At 36.8% G+C, this 19,542-nt stretch overlaps 3 long non-coding RNA genes across 4 annotated transcripts; 1 reads left to right on the forward strand and 2 right to left on the reverse strand.

Annotated features, from left to right (window-relative positions):
- Positions 1–5,781: 5,781 nt before the first annotated feature.
- Positions 5,782–10,713, reverse strand: LOC147761445 (uncharacterized). Of its 2 annotated transcripts, XR_015334615.1 has the most exons (4): positions 10,532–10,713; positions 7,206–7,377; positions 6,492–6,656; positions 5,782–5,997 (listed from the first exon to the last, which is right to left on the reverse strand). It is a non-coding gene; the product is annotated as an uncharacterized LOC147761445 (long non-coding RNA). The 2 variants fall into 2 exon arrangements; XR_015334616.1 differs by lacking the exons at positions 7,206–7,377; positions 10,532–10,713 and having other exon boundaries at positions 6,492–6,651.
- A 3,996-nt stretch (positions 10,714–14,709) lies between these two features.
- LOC147761446 (uncharacterized) lies at positions 14,710–15,572 on the reverse strand. The gene is made up of 3 exons (XR_015334779.1): positions 15,444–15,572; positions 15,160–15,263; positions 14,710–14,970 (listed from the first exon to the last, which is right to left on the reverse strand). It is a non-coding gene; the product is annotated as an uncharacterized LOC147761446 (long non-coding RNA).
- Positions 15,573–15,860: 288 nt separating this feature from the next.
- LOC147761447 (uncharacterized) lies at positions 15,861–18,351 on the forward strand. Its single transcript, XR_015334780.1, has 2 exons — positions 15,861–16,396; positions 17,086–18,351. It is a non-coding gene; the product is annotated as an uncharacterized LOC147761447 (long non-coding RNA).
- The last annotated feature ends 1,191 nt before the right edge of the window (positions 18,352–19,542 follow it).

Below are 19,542 nucleotides of genomic sequence, written 5' to 3' on the forward strand. Positions count from 1 at the left end.
ATTGTGGAAATATGTACTATCTGATGATCTGTAGCAGGAATTGATCAATTGGATTCAAAATGGCGCTCTATTCAAGATGGCGGCCAATATTTCAACATTTTTTGCAATTAAATCATCTTTTCATTGATCTAGAATTTATTTCAAACATGATATGAGCAAACATTTATCAAATAAAGATTCCCTCTGCTATTACCTGCATTTGTACCATCTATGTATAGTATAGAGGCTTTGTGATTGCAAAAAAATCCTATATGGCCGCCACACACGCCTTACCATTATGAGTAAAGGGTACCATCTGTCTTTTATAGAAAAGTTCAAATATCTACTTTAATGAAGCGAATGCTATTTCTGTTTTACAACTTTTGGGTAAAGAGGAATAGTTTCAATATTTTAAAGGCAAATTCAAAAAGCTACCTCAATCCAAGATGGCTACCTTATCCAAGATGGCGGTCAAATTTTCACAAGTTTTAACAATGAAGTCATGTTTTCTGTAATCTAAAATGACTTTCAATCAATTTACTATCTGAATACAGAATTTAAGTTTGATGATTAGAGAAAATTCAATATGGCTGCCACACACCCCTTACCAACATGAGACAAAGGCAAAACATGTATCATATCAAAAGTTGGTATATCTGATTTAATAAAGTACATTATACTTTCATTTTATAATATTTGGGTAAAGTACACTTGTTTTAATTTTATAAAGGTTAATTACAGACTGCCTATTAATCCAATATGGCCACTCTTTCCAAGTTGGTAGCCAAAATTTTACCAATATTGCAATTTAATCCTTTTTTCTTTAAGTCAGAATTTCTTTCAATCTTTTAGAAGCAAAATTCCATAAAATATAGATACTCTACCCTAATAACTGCATTTTTACTATGTATATACAAAATGAAGGCTTAATGCTTATAGAAACGCACAATATGGCAACCATAAATCCCTTATACCATTACCCTCATTTGGATTTTTCTCTTCATCAAAAAGCCTCCATTGTGCATGCAGACAACAGAAATGTGTGAAATATTATAGAAAAGCTATACATGTATGTGATGACAGTTTGCTTATATCATGGTTATAAGAAATTCTAGATTTAAGAAAACATGACTTAATTGCAAAAATTAGTGAAATATTGTCCTCCAGCTTGGATGAAGCGGCCATTTTGAATCCAGTTGACAAATTATTGCTACAGATCACCAGGAGGTATATAATTCCACAATATATACACAATAAAAGTATTCTACACTTCAGCAAAGAAATAATATTAATCACTTTTTATAACTGATGCTAGTTCTGTGCATTCACCATGGATGGCGGCCATCTTGGATTTTGGGGCACTTTCGCAATTGAGCTCATTTTTCTAATAAGCAGTTGCATAAACCCCAGGTATTAGGCTCTTCAATGATATGTTTGGAATTTTTATGTCATTAAATTTCTTTTACTACCCTATTTTGAAGACTTTTGGAGTTTGGTTCACCTACTACTTGTTCTCCACTCTGCTCTCTTCTGCTTATCTTCCCAAAAATATACGTGCCCAGTCGTAATGACCCTGAGGCTTATACAACAAAATCAAAATATTAGAACTGAGACAAAACCTGGGACAAATCCTTTTGATTCTTTTTTATATTGAAAACGTAAGGGTCCTGTTTTTATAAGACCTCTTTTTGCAAGATCAAAAGCAGCAGAAATTATTTGAAAATTAGGAATTGAAAAGTATTTTTGTATGAAAATTAAAAACCGTCTGTTTTATTTTCATTAAGGACCTACATGTATGGCTATCAACCAGACAGATTTGGACATGGTTATAAACCAGACGACTATGGCACCAACAGCGAATGTCGCAGCTACGGCTACAACAGCTATGCAGGGGTGGGGTATGACTACAGCAGAAGGATACACTGGATACGTACCAAGGCCTTATAACCCAACGTGAGTTTAATGTTGACATTTTGATTTTGTTATATTTTTTACTGTATCTTATTTTTCCTAGTACATGTATAATCTGGTTTCTCCAACTTGATTTTCGCAACAACCGGTATATAGCGAGTAAAAAGTATAACGATTATTTATGACATTCAGTTCTACGAATTTTAAAGAAATTTTGATAGGGAAAGAAAATGTGCTTAAACGACGCCTTACTTCAACTAAAATGCTGTCAGAGAAGAATACAATACCCAATGAAAATAACGAAAAGATATCTCTTGTCTGTCTTTTTGTCACAAAGTTGGCAAGTCACTTAAGTCAGGGCACGACAATAGATAAAATGTGATTGGAGTAAGATGGTAATACTTTGTTTATTGGAGGTACTATGGACGATAACAGACGTAACTGGGTTGGCGTCAATTATATGACATTGTGCTTGTTAGCTTCCAGGTGGTACGTGAATAGGATGGAAGAGGGTAGTAAAACTGTAGCTGCATTGAACGCCTCCAAAATCTAACTCTCTCTCTCTCTCTCTCTCTCTCTCTCACGCACACACACACACACACACACACACACATGGACGTAAAAACGCTCATTATTTTCAGCAAGAAAATAGCCTTTTGAAATACGATGCCTTATGTGTTCTTCAAACAAAAGGGACACTTTCTCCGTAGCCATATACTGGACATACATGTATATTCATATATCATTATATTATAACATATATGTGGAAAACAATTAGGCTCGTAGGTGCTTTTAGGACACTCTGCTCTACTCACTACTGGTGACCAGTTAATTAAAGGATTCCTCTACGGAGAAGGACGATAGCCGCTTTCATTAGATTATGAACCCTCTCAAAACACAGAGAGATATAGAGAGAGAGAGGGAAATAAAGGGGACTGACTTGCATTACAAAATTTCCATTATTTCTTTAATGAATAGAATTTCAATGATTTTAGTCCCTGTAAAAATATGCATGTTATGCTAATTTAACGTCGCCTGTTGTCTCAGTAAGGGAAAAGGTGATGATCTTGTCTGCATATAATGTCACTGTGACTCATTAGAAAATCTCCTACGTATAACGAAGCTTCGTGTTAACATTACGCGTGCGGGCAGTACAGCAAATATAAATGTTATTTTTATTGCCAATGTTCTTATAATCATACGTACCACTTGGTAAGGCATTGATTTATAGCTTTATAACAAGCTAAAGTTTGTTAATACTAAGACAGCGACGAAGTAGTGCACCTGCTGTTAAGCCTGGGCTAACATATATGGAATCCAAAATGAGAGAGAGAGAGAGAGAGAGAGAGAGAGAGAGAGATCATTTAGTAAAATTGAAAGTAATACACGATACCAAAATTATTAAAAGCAGGGCATCGTTATGAGTAAAAATATTAAAATAATATTTGAAGGATAATTTCATCACGCCCAGTCCTGCAGCTAGACACTACTATTAACGTACACAAGACCCCATTAAGACGGTATACAAGAATAAATTAATTGAAAACAAAATTATTGAAAAAGATGAAGAATAATCGGATAATGGCAAGTTAATTTAACAATCTTTTTATGTTAATGAGCAACAGTATGTTTGTGTGAGAGAGAGAGAGAGAGTGAGAGAGAGGGATTCGGAAGGCACGCGCACTAACAATATTTGTCAGATTCACGGACCAGTATGCCTTGTGGCTTATAAGTGCGTTATGGCCGCGACCTTCACATCCATTATTTAGCAGTGACATGTAATTTACTGGTCTTTTCTACATACTAAAGACACTTCTAATAAAACCAAACACAGGTAAAATGCAAGATCATAACATGTTGTTACTACCGTGAGGCTCAAATTATTATTTTTTAAAAAATATGTTTCATCTTTACTGAATTTGATAAGCACAAGCATTAACAAATCAAGGGAATTATTTTGGCCAATCTGACGATACTTGGTACTTGAAACCAAAGTGATAATAGATTTCATGTGTGTCCTATTTAGCCACCTCTACCTTTACAAATACCGGTATCTTAAAGCAAAATATTCGGTTCCAAAATGTAATAATCATGCATTCGTTTTGTGTTTTGGGTCGTTATAAAATAGCTACCTTGGTTTAGTGTTGAAAGGCTTATGTGCATTGCAAATATTTTTGTTACAAAGATTGGCGTACTTTTAACAATGTTACTGTCTCGATTGTGCAACTTAAACTAATCGAATCCTTGGGTTCAATTTGTATCGCAACGATAACAGAAATAAAAAAAACAACATCATGGGGCACCAAACACTACCGTGTCGTTTTGAAACCATTGCTTCTGAGTACACCAGTCACAATCTATTACCAAATACTACCCACATTGCTTCCGAGCACAACAGTCACAATCTATTACCAAATACTACCCACATTGCTTTCGAGCACACCAGTCACAATCTATTACCAAATATTACCCACATTGCTTCCGAGCACACCAGTCACAATCTATTACCAAATACTACCCACATTGCTTTCGAGCACACCAGTCACAATCTATTACCAAATATTACCCACATTGCTTCCGAGCACACCAGTCACAATCTATTACCAAATACTACCCACATTGCTTTCGAGCACACCAGTCACAATGTATTACCAAATATTACCCACATTGCTTCCGAGCACACCAGTCACAATCTATTACCAAATACTACCCACATTGCTTCCGAGCACACCAGACACAATCTATTACCAAATACTACCATGCGTGTTTATAAAGAGTATCAGGCATGCTCTTGGCACTTTCTTTGTATGACACTGATGATTATGTTATAGTAAACAATGTCAAAATACATAACTAGATAACCACTCAGAGAACTAACGCAGACCTACGCAAATGAAACGGCATAAAAGTTTATTATTTTTATAGTTATTTGGAGGAAACTTCGAGTGTTTTATTGTGATTGGTAGGTTTTCAATACTACTTGTAAAGTTTACTTTCTTAAGAGAATCTTGTAAGAAAGTATATATAGACAATTGCAAAGGCATACACTGTGTCGTCCTTGTCGTAGGTCATAATGATCCGTGATATTGGTGCCATTATTAATTAAGCGTCAGTTTGAATAATGCTTTGTCTTCTAAGAAATACATTTAGTCGTGGTGTCTTCTGGTAATTAAATAATTAATTCATACATTATCTCTTAACGTCCTTGTACTATCGTTAAAATATAACTTTCTTTTAACTTTTACAAGCACTCAGAATAAAATCAGTTAAGGTGATTTTTTAATAAAAACACATTCGAGTGTCTCTGTATTTCACCAGGCCATGGCAAAACTTAGAAGCTTGATATTTCAGTTAAGAAAAATAAGCCTATTCTGTTTTACATATGTAAATATACAAAGCCTTCAGTGGGTCTCTTTGATGCCAAAACAATTATTTATAGAGTCCTTATTTCAAAAACTCTGGCATTTACAATGTGTACTTCAAAGAGGGAGGTTCTGTTTCTGATGAGGAACGTTGCCACGAGAAAAGGGCCCACGCTGACATGGCATGTGTTGGCATATTTTAAATAAATAGTATACAACAGTTCTGTTGACGAAAGTGGTTGCCTAAAGTGGTTGTCAAACCTTATAAAACCCCTGTTTTTTTGTCATTGGCATCAACATGTCTTTAAAACACGGCTGAACCATGTTGCAGATACATGTCTAATCGCGAGATATGCAAAAGAAACAACATACACGATGATGACACATTTCTGTGGATTTCGATGATGAGCTTATAAATATGATCCCTGTATATGTGACCTTTTAAATAAAGATTCTCTTTAAAAAAAAACGCTTATAATTCCCATGGACATTTACAATTTATATTGGTTAAAAAAGATTAAAAACAAAATGACATCTTCATCACATATTTTATTGCATAAGCGTTGAAAAAGTTCATACATGTAATACAGAACATGTTTCCAAATTGCACCGATCTATTTATGGGCAAAAGCAGTAAAGATATTTAGAATGATATGAGCAAGGATCTGTTTGGTATGGGTCACGTGGTTGATGTCGTCATATCCGGCTGTGCACACTGCAGAATAAAGGTTATCAGCATCAGTTTCTGTAATATAAAAAAAATGATTGATAATGTCATTTAGACACGGTACGGGTCACGGTTGCTATTAAAAACGGACCAATGCATGACTTAATGAATAGACAATTGTCTAAAGTCTCTTCCTTCAGATCAATACAGTTCAATGCTTTTAACCCTTTGTTGTACTTATTGGCGGAGACTATCAAGACTGAAAAAGGAGGCTGTGTCGACACCTGTCAACTTGGAGCTTTTACAAGATTGGTGGAACACATTTGGACCTTGACTCGAGCACAATTCAGATAAATGATACAGAATAGGTCGGTTCGGTTTTAACAATTGAACGACCAAGTTATGTCATATTTACAGATTGTTAATTAAAACTCGTTTATCACTCTTTTTTATTTTCTGACTAGTTTTAACTAGCCATTAGGAAACATGCAGTTAGCTGAAGTTTACACGTATTAAGCTGAATTATACAATCGCGAATAAACTGTAAAATGTGAATGAAAACGAAATCTTACCACTAATATCGCCATGGGGTATATGGTCCCTTCTTTCCTCCGTATTGAGGCTTTCCGTATCCAGCACCTTTGTATCCATAGCCTCCATATCCGTACCCTTGGTCATAATTCATGTAGCTGCTGTAGCCATTTCCATATCCGCCGGGTTGATATCCATAGTGAGTCCTTTTACAAAATAAAAAGCCAAATAACTTTTCAATTTCATTGGGATAAAATTATCAATATGAAAGAAGAAAACGTCGCCTTTTAAACAGTCTTCAGTGGAACTCCGCTTATTAGACATGCAGTAAAGGCTGAGCGTATCATTTTCTCTATAAAATGATCATTTCTTCGCTTGTTTTGTCTCGATTCTCGAGCGCTGAACAAAATGAAACCACAACAGTAACTTGGTTCTAAACAAAGGTTAGCTAGGGAATTTCTACAGCTACATATTAAAAGAAAACAGACTGTCCGAATCAACCCCTGTTTAAATTCTAATTGCATTAATTTGTTAGATGAATTGAATGTTAATAAGATTAAATCACGAAACAAACAATGATACCGTAGTAAACCTCTTTCTCTCACTCTCTATCTCTCTCTCTCTCTCTCTCTCTCACACACACACACACACACACATACACACACACGCATACACACACACATACACACACATACACACACACACATACACAAACCCACACACACACACACACACACACACACACACACACACACCCATAGTACGACCAATTGGCGGCTGTCACGGCCACGAGAGCAGCGAGTAGAATCAGCTTCATCATCTTGGCGGAAAAAGAACTGTCGTCTGCTAACTGTTGAAGTGTGACTTGGAGCTTGGTTGAAGTCGACGTCTGTCAAAACTGGACCAAGTCAATCTTTTTATACCGACCTGAAACACAGAACGGTTTGGTATTTTTTATATTTGCAAGCCAGTATTTTGCCTTTAGCCATTTGTGACAAATGTCTGGATGTTAATTAGATATACCTGTAAGACACATACGGAATAATCATGTTCGCAACGCATAATCAAACTGCGAAATTTCATTTTCCCTATTTTTAAGCAGTCAGTGCTTATTACAATGGAAAAAATCAAGAGAGAAATGAAGACTAAGGTAGAAAAATGCACAAACTGCTCTTAGCAGTTATGCTTTACTCCTTTTTCGTTATTGTAAAATACGGCAGTCAAAGTTTTAATTTAAAAGTAATATTTTGTCGGTCTTTAAACTATGAGTTGATAAAGCGTTTTGGTTTAAATTAAAGTCATGATGTTTTAAACTCGGAACCATGCAACAAACTCGCGTATCCATGACATTCATCTAGCAAATGATAAACTGCAATTTCTGCTGACAGATGAATAATACCAATACTGGAAATCGAAAAAAAACACCAATTTGCCTCCTCGTTACAACGATGGCAAGACTAGCTTTATTATTAATTCTGTTGAGAAGTTACAACAGGTTAGGACACTATATTTTACGACCTTTTCATTAGATAATAATTCCCTGCCTCGGGTAGATTTAAAAGAACTTTTATGTTACAGACTTACATAACAGGATTGGTGCCAATAAGATCTGTGTGTCTGCTTTAAGGCATACTGGTACCTGAACTTGATGGATAAGTGTGGTGACTTCAATCAGTCTCTCTCTCTCTCTTTAACACACACACACACACACACACACACTTAGATAAGACCGTCGGCAAGAAATATAATTTTTCAAGAGATGGGTAAACTTTCTAAAATATTCATACATGTCTTAACATGCAAAGTGACCCAAAATTCCCACTTATGTCACCGCTGCATACCTTAGTTGTCCCTCTACTAATTCTAATAAGAAATTTGAGAAGATAATGTGCCCAAACGCCGTCTTACTTCACTGTTACAAGAAAAGGAGACTTCCAGTAACATACTGTCAAAGAAGAAGCAGTTGAGTGGTAATTTTCCATAGGTCTCAGAAAAGAGACTACATGTATTTTACATTATCAAACACATCTACATGTTTTTTTTTCATAAGCAACTAATAGTAACGAACCAGTGTATTCATTTCAAGCAGCTAATGAACTTGATGAATGCTGCTTAAGTCTTCTCATCACAAAGGTGGCAAGTCATTCAGGTCAGAGCACAACACATTTTACGAGTGTTTCATTAGATAAAAAGTGCTTGGGGTAAACTGAAAAGACATTGTTTTTTGCATCACTACAATTTATGGCATCAATTATACGTAATTGTAAGCTTCAAGGCAGTACATGTACGTGAATTGGATGGAAAAGATTGGTACAAATGTAGTTGAAGCGGACGCCTCCGAAATCTCTCTCTTTGTCTCTCTCTCTCTCTCTCTCTGTCTCTCTCTCTCTCTCTCTCTCTCTCTCTCTCACACACACACACACAAACACACACGCACACACGCACACACACACAGGGACGTAAAAACGTTCATATTGTCAGGAATGTTTTTTTAATGCAGTGTATTATGCAATCCTCACTGTGTGTGTGTGTGAGAGAGAGAGAGAGAGAGAGGGGGGAGGGAGGGGAGAGAAAGAGGATTGACTTGCATGTGTTATAATAATTCCATCATCACAAAAAATTAGGTGGAAAAACGTTTCTATCTTCAGTTGTATAAAATGTATTAACAGTTATTCTTAATTAGCAGAGTCTTTAATGCATTCTATGCTTTAATTTGACTGAGGCGTTATTTAACGACTCACCCCTCCTTCAAGATAGGTCCAGCGCTCCGGCTGACTAGACGTGCATTGGGCGTCCGCCAGTAGTCATTCTTTTATGAATTGAATCAGAATGATCACCTGAACTTGATGGGTAAGTGTGGTTACTCCAATCAGTCTCTCTTTCTCTCTCTCTCTCACACACACACACACACACACACATACACACATGCACACACTTAGATAAAACATGCCGTCCAAATCACTGACCAAAATATAATTTTTCAACAGATGGGTGTGATTTCTGAAATCCTCATACATGGTTTAAAATGCAAAGAGACCTCCAAAATTCCCACTTATGTCACCGCTGCATACCTTACAGTAGTTGCCCCTCTACATATTCTTTGATAAGAGAAGAAAATGTGCCCAAACTCCGCCTTACTTCATTGTTACAAGAAAAGGAACAATGAAGTAAGGAAACATACAGAAACATACTGTCAAGGAGAAGCAGTTAAGTGGTAATTTTCCATAGGTCTCAGAAAAGAGACTATTTCATTTTAGCAAACATATTTCCCTTTTTTTCCTTTTGTCAAAAGCAACCGGTAGTCACGAACAAATGCTAATGAACTTGATGAATGATGCCAAATAAACAATACCCAATGAAAATACCGTAAAAATATCTTGTCTGTCTTCTTATCACAAAGGTGGCAAGTCATTCAGGTCAGAGCACAACCATTTTTACGAGTGTTTCATTAGATAAAAAGTGCTTGGGGTAAACTAAAAAGACTTTGTTTATTGCAGCACTACAATTTATGACAGACGATAGGCTTAAAGGGGTTGGCATTAATTATGTAATTGTGAGCTTCATGGCGGTACGTGAATTGGATGGAAACGGCACAAATGCAGTTGAAGCGGACGCCTCCGAAATCTCTCTCTCTCTCTCTCTTTCTCTCTCTCTTTCACACAGGGACGTAAAAAAGCTCATATTGTCAGGAAGGGAATGCATTTTTAAAATGCAGTGTATTATGCAATCCTCATTTCAAGCATATAAGATAAAAGTAAAACCAAACAAATAAAAGGGCCATTTTCTTCGTAACTGCATACTTAAAAAGCTCGATACATGGAAACTTTAATTCATTCATGATAGTTTATTCCCATATGTGTAAAAGATTGGGCTAGTATGCGATTTAACATTCATCTCTACTAGTTTATTAAAGCATCGCCTATGTGGAAATGGAACATAGCCGCATTTATTTGATGATGAACTCTCGCAAAACACACAAAAACACACTGAAAGACAGTGTGTGTGTGTGTGTGTGTGTGTGTGTGTGTGTTTAAAAGTGTGTGATTGAGAGGGAGGTTGGAGAGAGAGAGGATTAACTTACATGCATTAGCTGATTCAATGCGTCCTTTGCTTTACTTTGGCTTAGGCGTTAATTAACGATACACCCCTCCTTCAAGATAGCTCCAGTGCTCCCACGTTATAAAATAGTTTTAGCAGACTTCGTCGTCAGTCAAGATTCAAGTCCTTCTCCTAAAGTCCGCAGACGACATCTCTTTTCAGGCCAAGATGATGAAGTTGATTCTACTCGCTGCTCTCCTGACCGTGGCCGTCGCCATGTAATGGGAAAGTCTTGGTCAAAGGTGAGAGAGAGAGAGAGAGAGAGAGAGAGGGGGACTGCTGAAAGGTCCATACATGTTGTGATTTCTAGCTGCAAAAGACAGTTCATCTTATGGTGCATTTAGAGCCAGAGAACAATTGTTCTGGGAATTATCTTTGTCTGGGTCGACGGTTTGATTTTTCTCATGATTTTTCAAATACTATGGAAATTGGATAACATATGACTTAGCATAGATAATGCTTTCAAAAAGTATTTTGCCGCTTTTGACTTAACTGGTATTGTACATAGTTGTAAACGGGTTGTTCTCCACTCTGCTCTCTTCTGCTCATCTTCCCAAAAATAAATATGTCCAGTCGTAAAGGCCCTGAGGCTTATACAACAAAATCAAGATACTGTCTCAAGAACTGAGTCAAAACCTGGGACAAATCCTTTTGATTCTTTTTTTATATTGAAAACGTTAGGGTCCTGTTTTTATGAGGGCTCTTTAAGCAATATCAAAAGCAGCAGAAATAATTTGAAAATTAGGAATTGAAAAGTATTTTTGTATGAAAATGAAAAGCCGTCTTTTTTATTTTGATTAAGGATCTACTATGGCTATTAACCAGATAGATATAGATATGGTTATAATCAAGACGACTATGGCACCAACAGCGGATATCACAGCTACGGCTACAACAGCTATGCAGGGGTGAGGTATGACTACAGCAGAAGGAACAGATACACTGGATACGTACCAAGGTCTTATTACCCAACGTCAGTTTAATGTTGATATTTTGATTTTGTTATATATGTCTCCTCCATCTCAGTGTACCGCAAACTTTTATGGTCTCATTCATAGCAAGAAAGAAGGCAACAAGGAGTATTGATTGTTCGTGATTTGGCCAAACAAGACCGCTTTTATTATATAACCCCTCTATCCTAATCGTTTTAACAATAATAACAATGTAGCAAATTGTTGCCTGTATTAAATGTTATGGCCTTAGGAATAAAAATTATATATCAAATATTCAATAAGACTCATCATCCTAAAAATTATGATGCGACGAGTCAGCAAAAGTTATTATTTACCAACAATTTTGCACAAATTTTGTTTGTGGGGTTGCAAAGATGAAAATTTTTGAACTGAAGATTTCAGTTGAAGATTTGAGATAACTTGAAGCTTAATTGTATAATGCGCGTGAACAGAATGAATCAAGCAGAATGAGGCCAGGCAGTGATGCCCCATGGTATAAGTAGCAACATGTGCCTCAATGGAGATTACCCCTCTAGGGCACAATTGAGCATGTGCAGAATGCACATGTGCGTAATTAAGCTCTGGAGATTGTTGTCGCCATAACATGTCGTTTGACTACGCCAAACTTTCCTATAATTTACGATCTTTTCTACCGAGTACGTGTATAATCCGGTTTCGCGAACTTAATTTTCGTAACAACCGGTAGGCCTATATAGCTAGTAAAAAGTATGACGATTATTTATGACATTCAGTTCTACGAATTTCAAAGAAATTTTGATTGGGAAGGAAAATGTGCTTAAACGACGCCTTACTTCAACTAAAATGCTGTCAAAGAATAATACAATACCCAATGAAAATAACGAAAAAATATCTCTTGTCTGTCTTTTTATCACAAAGTTAGCAAGTCACGTAAGTCAGGGCACGACAATTTTTACGAGTACAGTATTTCATTAGATAAAAACTGATTGGAGTAAGATGGAAAGACTTTGTTAATTGGAGGTACTATGGAAGATAACAGACGTAACTTGGCGTCAATTATATGACATTGTACTTGTAAGCTTCCAGGTGGTACGTGTTTAGGATGGAAGAGAGTGGTAAAACTGTAGCTGTATAGAACGCCTCCGAAATCTCCCCCCCCCCCCATCTCTCTCTCTCTCTCTCTCTCTCTCTCTCTCTCACACACACACACACACACACACACACACACACACACACACACGGACGTAAAAAACTCATATTGTCAGCAAGAAAATAGCCTTATAAAAAACGATGCCTTATGTAATCCTCATTCCAAGAATATGAGATAAAAAAATAAAACCAAACAAACAAAAGGGACACTTTCTCCATAGCCATATACTGAACGAATGTTCATATGTGGAAAGCAATTAGGCTCGTAGCTGCTTTAAGGACACTCTGCTCTACTCAGTCTGCTGTTGACCAGTTAATTAAAGGATTCCTCTGCGAAGAAGGACGATAGCCGCATTTATTAGATTATCAACCCTCGCAAAACACACACACATACAGAGATAGAGTGAGGAAGGGAGGGGGAAATAGAGAGGATTGACTTGCATGTTTACAAAAATTCCATTGTTTCTTTAATGAATAGAATTTCAATGATTTTAGTCTCTGTAAAACATACGTTATGCTAATTTAACGTTGTCTGTTGTCTCAGTAAGGAAAAAAGGTGATGATCTTGTCTGCATATAATGTCACTGTGACTCATTAGAAATTCTCCTACGTATAACGAAGCTTCATGTTAACATAAATCGTATGTACGGGTGTCATTTTCTTTGGGCAGTACAGCAAATGTAAATGTTATTTTTATTGTCAATGTTCTAATAATCAGACGTAACACTTGATATGGCATTGATTTATAGCTTTAGAACAAGCTAGCTAAAGTTTGTTAATACTATAAGAACACGACGAAGTAGTGCACCTGCTATTAAGCCTGAGATGACATATGAATCCAGGAGAGAGAGAGAGAGAGAGAGAGTGAAAGGGCGCATTACCATAGATTTTAGATCGATCTATCCCCGTCTCACTTTATTACTGTCAGATAATCCGGCTTAAATGTCCGTCCCGCCTACTACAAGCTGTAACCGGGTAATTAACCTTCGTGCCCGCTCGGCTGACAGCTATTTAGCGTGAACCCTTAGGGAGTTAGGTCGATCTAGTTGGATCGATCTAATCTCTGGGAATGGTGTAAGAGAGATGGGGGTTGAAAAAAAGAGAGAGAAAGAGAGGGAGAGATGGGGGTTGGGAGAGAGAGAGAGAGAGAGATGAGGGTTGAGAGAGAGAGAGAGAGAGAGAGAGAGAGAGAGAGAGAGAGAGAGAGAGAGAGAGATGGGGGTTGAAAGAGAGAGAGACAGATGGGGGTTGAGAGAGAGGGAGAGATGGGGGTTGAGAGAGAGAGATGGGGGTTGAAAGAGAGGGATGGGGGTTGAGAGAGAGATGGGGGTTGAGAGAGAGGGAGAGATGGGGGTTGAGAGAGAGAGATGGGGGTTGAGAGAGAGATGGGTGTTGAGAGAGAGATGGGGGTTGAGAGAGAGAGAGAGAGAGATAGGGGTTGAGAGAGAGAGAGATGGGGGTTGAGAGAGAGGGAGAGATGGGGGTTGAGAGAGAGGGAGAGATGGGGGTTGAAAGAGAGATAGATGGGGGTTGAGAGAGAGATGGGGGTTGATAGAGAGAGATTGGGGTTGAAAGCACTGCATGAAAAATCAGCTTTTATAAATCTTGAAAGGCGATCAAAAGGCCTCCTTTTATTCACCTTCTCACACCTTTCCTAGACCTTTCGTTTTTTTAGGAAAGGTGTAAAAGACGATCTTTTGAATGACTTTTGTATAAGTGAAAAGGTATAGAAATGGCCCACTTTTCTTCACCTTTTCTCTACACAAAAGTTTAACTTTCATAAACCTTTTGCTGCAAAAAGACGATCTTTTGCTTGAAGAAAAGGTATTCTCAAGTTCATCATTCATCAACTTTTTGCATGCTAAAAGGCATATGAATGACCCACTTTTCTCTACCTTTTCCTGCTAAAAAGTCCAACTTTCAGATGCCTTTTGTGCAACTTTTCAGATACAAAAGATGACCTTTTAAAACCTTTTTATTTAAGAAAAGACTGCATTTTTCCTTCTTTTGTTACGTATTTTAATGTAATATTTATTGCGGCGATTTAATAACATATTGATAAACAGAACAACACATGGTATAAATTTTAATAATTTATTCCATTATAACATTTTTGTGCTGGTTGCGCTTGTCTTTTGAAAGTTTTTTGATAATCCAAGGAAATTTGATTTTTTGTTTTGATAATCCAAGAAAGGCCCAGGAAATGTTCTCTAAATGTACTTTCAGCCAGATCCACTAGTCCTACTATATATGCGTAACTTCCCGCTCTCCTGGGAGTAGTTTTCCTGGAATCGTCTGTCAAGTGAACACTTTGCCTGCCCAAATCTTTGCCTTTTGCCTCCTGAAAAATAGGATGCATGTAATGATAAATGCTGTTTTGGATAACTGTTCATTTTAATGCTAATCAAATATGATAAAAACAATGGCAACTTTTATGATGTTAGAAGTATTTTCAAACTATGGACTCAAAGCCATCAAAAGGCTTAAAAGAGAGATTTTACAAGGTTTAAACATGATTCTATAATAGTACCTCCTTCCTTCTTTTCCATATTTTTTGTTTCAGCTCATCCAGTCCTTTTGCTTGTTTTAGAACATCCTCCTACTTTTCAGATCTGTAGTATCTTTTAATGGCACCTGGTAAATAAATTAAAAGAGTGAATTATTTGAGTGTAATATCATGCAAAAAGTTTTCAATTAGGGAAATATGAATAATGAAATAGCTACAAGTAAAGATGAAAATATGCATTCATGATTACTGCTAGGCAACTTGATTGGGCCTTGTACAGAACTTATATAAGCTCCTGTATTACATACCCCATTCTTCTCTTCCAATTTTTTTTTTTTTTTTTTTTTTTTGCCTTAGTCCATCCACTTTGTTTGTTTGTTTTTATGTGTTGTTCAGACAGCCTGTCTTTTAATAGCATCTGGAAAAGAAATAGATATTTTAAGATAGTGAATTATTTTAGTGTAATATCATACAAACAGTTTTCATTAATGAAAATATGAATGCTGAAATAACTACATGCAATGATGAAGATATTAATGATTACTGCTTAGAGTTCATACAGCAACATAAAAGCAAATTGAATGACTTCTGAGGCTCTAAATCAATAACTTTTCAATAACTCAATGCGCCTTACTGTCATTTTTAAGTTTGCATAGAAAAGAGGTGTATCATTCACACAAACTTTGTATTTTAATGATAAAGAAACATGAGAAAAAAACTGACAGATTAAAAAGGGCATTCCCCCAGCATGTCTACATTCAGGTTAAAAACAAGGTTTGAAATAATCATTCGACAAATTTCTAACTGATCAAATCCCAGAATTTTTTAGGAAAAAATGATAAATACAAGCCCTTTGTAAGGCTAATAACAATTTCAAGTACTTTTAATGTCATAAACAGACTGAATACATGTACAAGGGGCAATATATACTAGATTCAAGCACTTGAAGTGCTGTATGAACCCTGCGAGTGAACCAGTGCATTGATTATATAACCCTGCCTGGAATTTAGGTCAAGGAATGTAGGTCGACTCTATGGGATTAATACAGGCCAGTTATATACATGTACAGAATCTTTACTTGCAGATAGTATGTAATGGGATATCTTTCGCGCCGATTCTCTAGCATTGACCTATAACGCAGTATTAATGGCAGAAAAGCTCGCACGGCAACCTTTTACTTCGTGTTTTACTCAAGACTAAAACAGCAAGAGACAATAATATAGATCACTAAACACGGGGCAGACGGTCATCGTTTTACAAGGTAGGTGATATAGTGATTTCAGTAATGTTCGCACATTGTATGTTAACACAAATTATAGCAAAGCATGCTTCTGGGATTAAAGCTGGAATCTTTCTCGACGCACTGCATGTTGCAGGGTAATTTAGCCGTCTCTCGAGAAAGGATCGAGTTATACTGAGTTTCATTGGGCTTGGCTTTTGTCTGTTCTAACGTTTGACCTGTTACTCACTGTGGATTTTGGAAATATATGTGCACGTCCACGATACGGGGTAACAACAAGGGGTTGTCATTATTAAAAGTGTTAGAATATTCCCATGTGTTGGATTACAAGGGGGTGCTTTAATGTGAAAGGGGATGGATTCGACTTAGACCCCATTTCCAGAGATTAGATTGATCTACTTTAGCTCTACCTAACTCCCTGGGGGTTCACGCTAAATAGCTGTCAGCCAAGTGGACATGAAAGTTAATTACCCCCTTATAGCTTGTAGTAGGCGGGACGGACATTTAAGTCGGATTATCTGACAGTAATCTAGTGAGACTCCCCGCGGGGATAGATCGATCTAAAAGGTCTGGGAATACAGCCTTATACAACCGAAAATGACACTATTTAAAACAGCTGCACATTATAGAAGGAATTAAGTTCTCAGAAAAATATTGTCAAGTGTTTTTGTCATGTCTCTATTATTCAGTATGTCTTTTCTTTTATGAAGGAATTGGGCGTCACAAGGATGAAAAAGCAGTGCCTGTCGTCACAAGAAAAGAGATGAACATCTAAAAGAAGGCTGCATTCCTGTGCTCCTGTTATACATGAATTCCCAGTCTGCAGCTACAATAGAAATTGTTAACCTACCTGTACATGTATAACCTCTTTGTGTTTACCTCAGACCCCCTCACCGTCAGATTTATGGAATTAAACATGCTAAAATGGTAAAGGGGAGACTGACTCGCTCTGAGCAAGAGAATAAGTAAACAGTTATGTATGGTTGATAATTTTCCTCTGATATTAAGATTAACTACAGAAGTGTAAGCAAGATGAATGAAGGATATGCAAACAGTAACAGTCTGTCAGTAATATAACCAGTTCCAATATAAACAAATTCAAATTGCATAGCTGATTACTACCTATCTAACTTCGGTTAAATATTTCCATCATGCCCAGGGCCTTACTATTAGGGATTATGTAAAAGGTAAAACTTGCTCTCTGGAGTCTAAAACACATCATAACAATTTTAGAGTGGTTTTCTCCTTAGAAACGATCCTCTGGTCAGGCAAACTATGGAGAGGTGACCTCTGACATTTATTGTAATTATAATTTTTGACTTGATACAATCAATGCTAATACTGACATAACTGCAAATAACAAAGTTAGTGATGAGAGATCCTATAACCTTTTTTGTCAAGGAGGGGTGGTTCTCTGTTAAGAGACAATCCTCTAGCCAGGCAAATTATGGAGAGGTGACCTCAAACACTATTTTGACTTGGTGCAATCAATGCTAAAATCCTGACATTACTGAAAATAACAAAGTTAGTGGTGAGAGATCCTATTACCTTTTTTGTCGAGGAGGGGTGGTTTTCTGTTTAGAGACGAGCCTCTAGCCAGGCAAATTATGGAGAGGTGACCTCAAACACTTTTTGGACTTGGTGCAATCAATGCTAAAATCCTGACATTACTGAAAATTACTAAGTTAGTGACGAGAGATCCTTTTGCCTTTTTTGTCGAGGAGGGGTGGTTTTCTGTTTAGAGACGAGCCTCTAGCCAGGCAAATTATGGAGAGGTGACCTCAAACACTATTTTGACTTGGTGCAACCAATGCTATAATCCTGACATAATTAGCTACTGTCCAGAAGCATGGAGATTATTTCCTGTGAAAGTAATTATCTAGGCAAATATGGAGATGTGACCTCTGACATATAATTTTTTATTTGCTGTATTTAAACCCTGACGATATTGGAATAAAAATATAAGTTACTTTCGATTCTGAAAGTTGTTTGTCGTTTAAACCGTCAAAATTATGTCTACCTCAAGTGAAATTCGGTGAACACTTCTTCCACTGCACTGAATGCTATATATTTATACATAAACTCCAGCCAATGCAAGATTGCATAATTATTTCTCCGAAATGCAAATCACCACATTCAATCTATCAGTTAAATACTTTAATTAAAGTGCAAAACATTTCATCATGCAAACAATTTGCAAAAGTATTCGCTTTTTCCATAATGCGCTTAATGTAAGATACGGAATTAAGTCCTGTACATAAAATAAATAGTATACATACAAAAGATCACGCATTATTATAAAATTAGTCTTAAGCTTTCAGAAAATAAAAGATAAACAAAATGTGACCTTTCCAGTTAACAAAAGCTGGAATGTAAGGTGGCCTTTCGCACTGTAAAAGGTGATAGTTGAACTTTTGAAAACTGAAAGTTAATGAAAATGTGAATGACGGTCTTTCCGAGAGGTAAAAGTTGATAAAAAGATGACCTTTTACAAATGAAAGGTGAAAGATGACCTTTTCGTCAGGAAAGGATGATGAAAGATGAGGGATCATCTTTCGATAACATTTTGTAGATGAATGAAAGGCGATAAAAGGTGTTTTTTCATGCAGTGAAGAGAGAGAGATGGAGGTTGAGAAAGACAGATGAGGGTTGAGAGAGAGATAGATGGGGGTTGATAGAGAGAGAGATGGGGGTTGATAGAGAGAGATGGGGGTTGAAAGAGAGAGATGGGGGTTGATAGAGAGAGAGATAGGGGTTGAAAGAGAGAGAGAGATGGGGGTTGAGAGAGACAGATGGGGGTTGAGAGAGAGAGATGGGGGTTGAAAGTATGCCTTAAGTGTGGCTTATAAGTACGTTATGGCCGCAACCTTTACATCCATTATTTAGCAGTGACATGTAATCTACTGGTCTTTTCTACATACTAAAGACACTTCTTATAAAACCAAACGCAGGTTAAGCGCAGGATCATAACCTGTTGTTACTACGATAACAGAAATAAAAAACAACATCATGGGGCTCCAAACACTACCGTGTCGTTTTGAAACCATTGCTTCTGAGCACACCAGTCACAATCTATCACCAAATATTGCCCACATTGCTTCCGAGCACACCAGTCACAATCTATCACCAAATACTACCCACATTGCTTCCGAGCACACCAGTCACAA

This window comes from Lingula anatina, chromosome 5 (assembly GCF_051362555.1).
Source record: "Lingula anatina isolate TDL-2025a chromosome 5, LinAna3.0, whole genome shotgun sequence".
Classification (NCBI taxonomy): Eukaryota; Metazoa; Brachiopoda; class Lingulata; order Lingulida; family Lingulidae; genus Lingula; species Lingula anatina.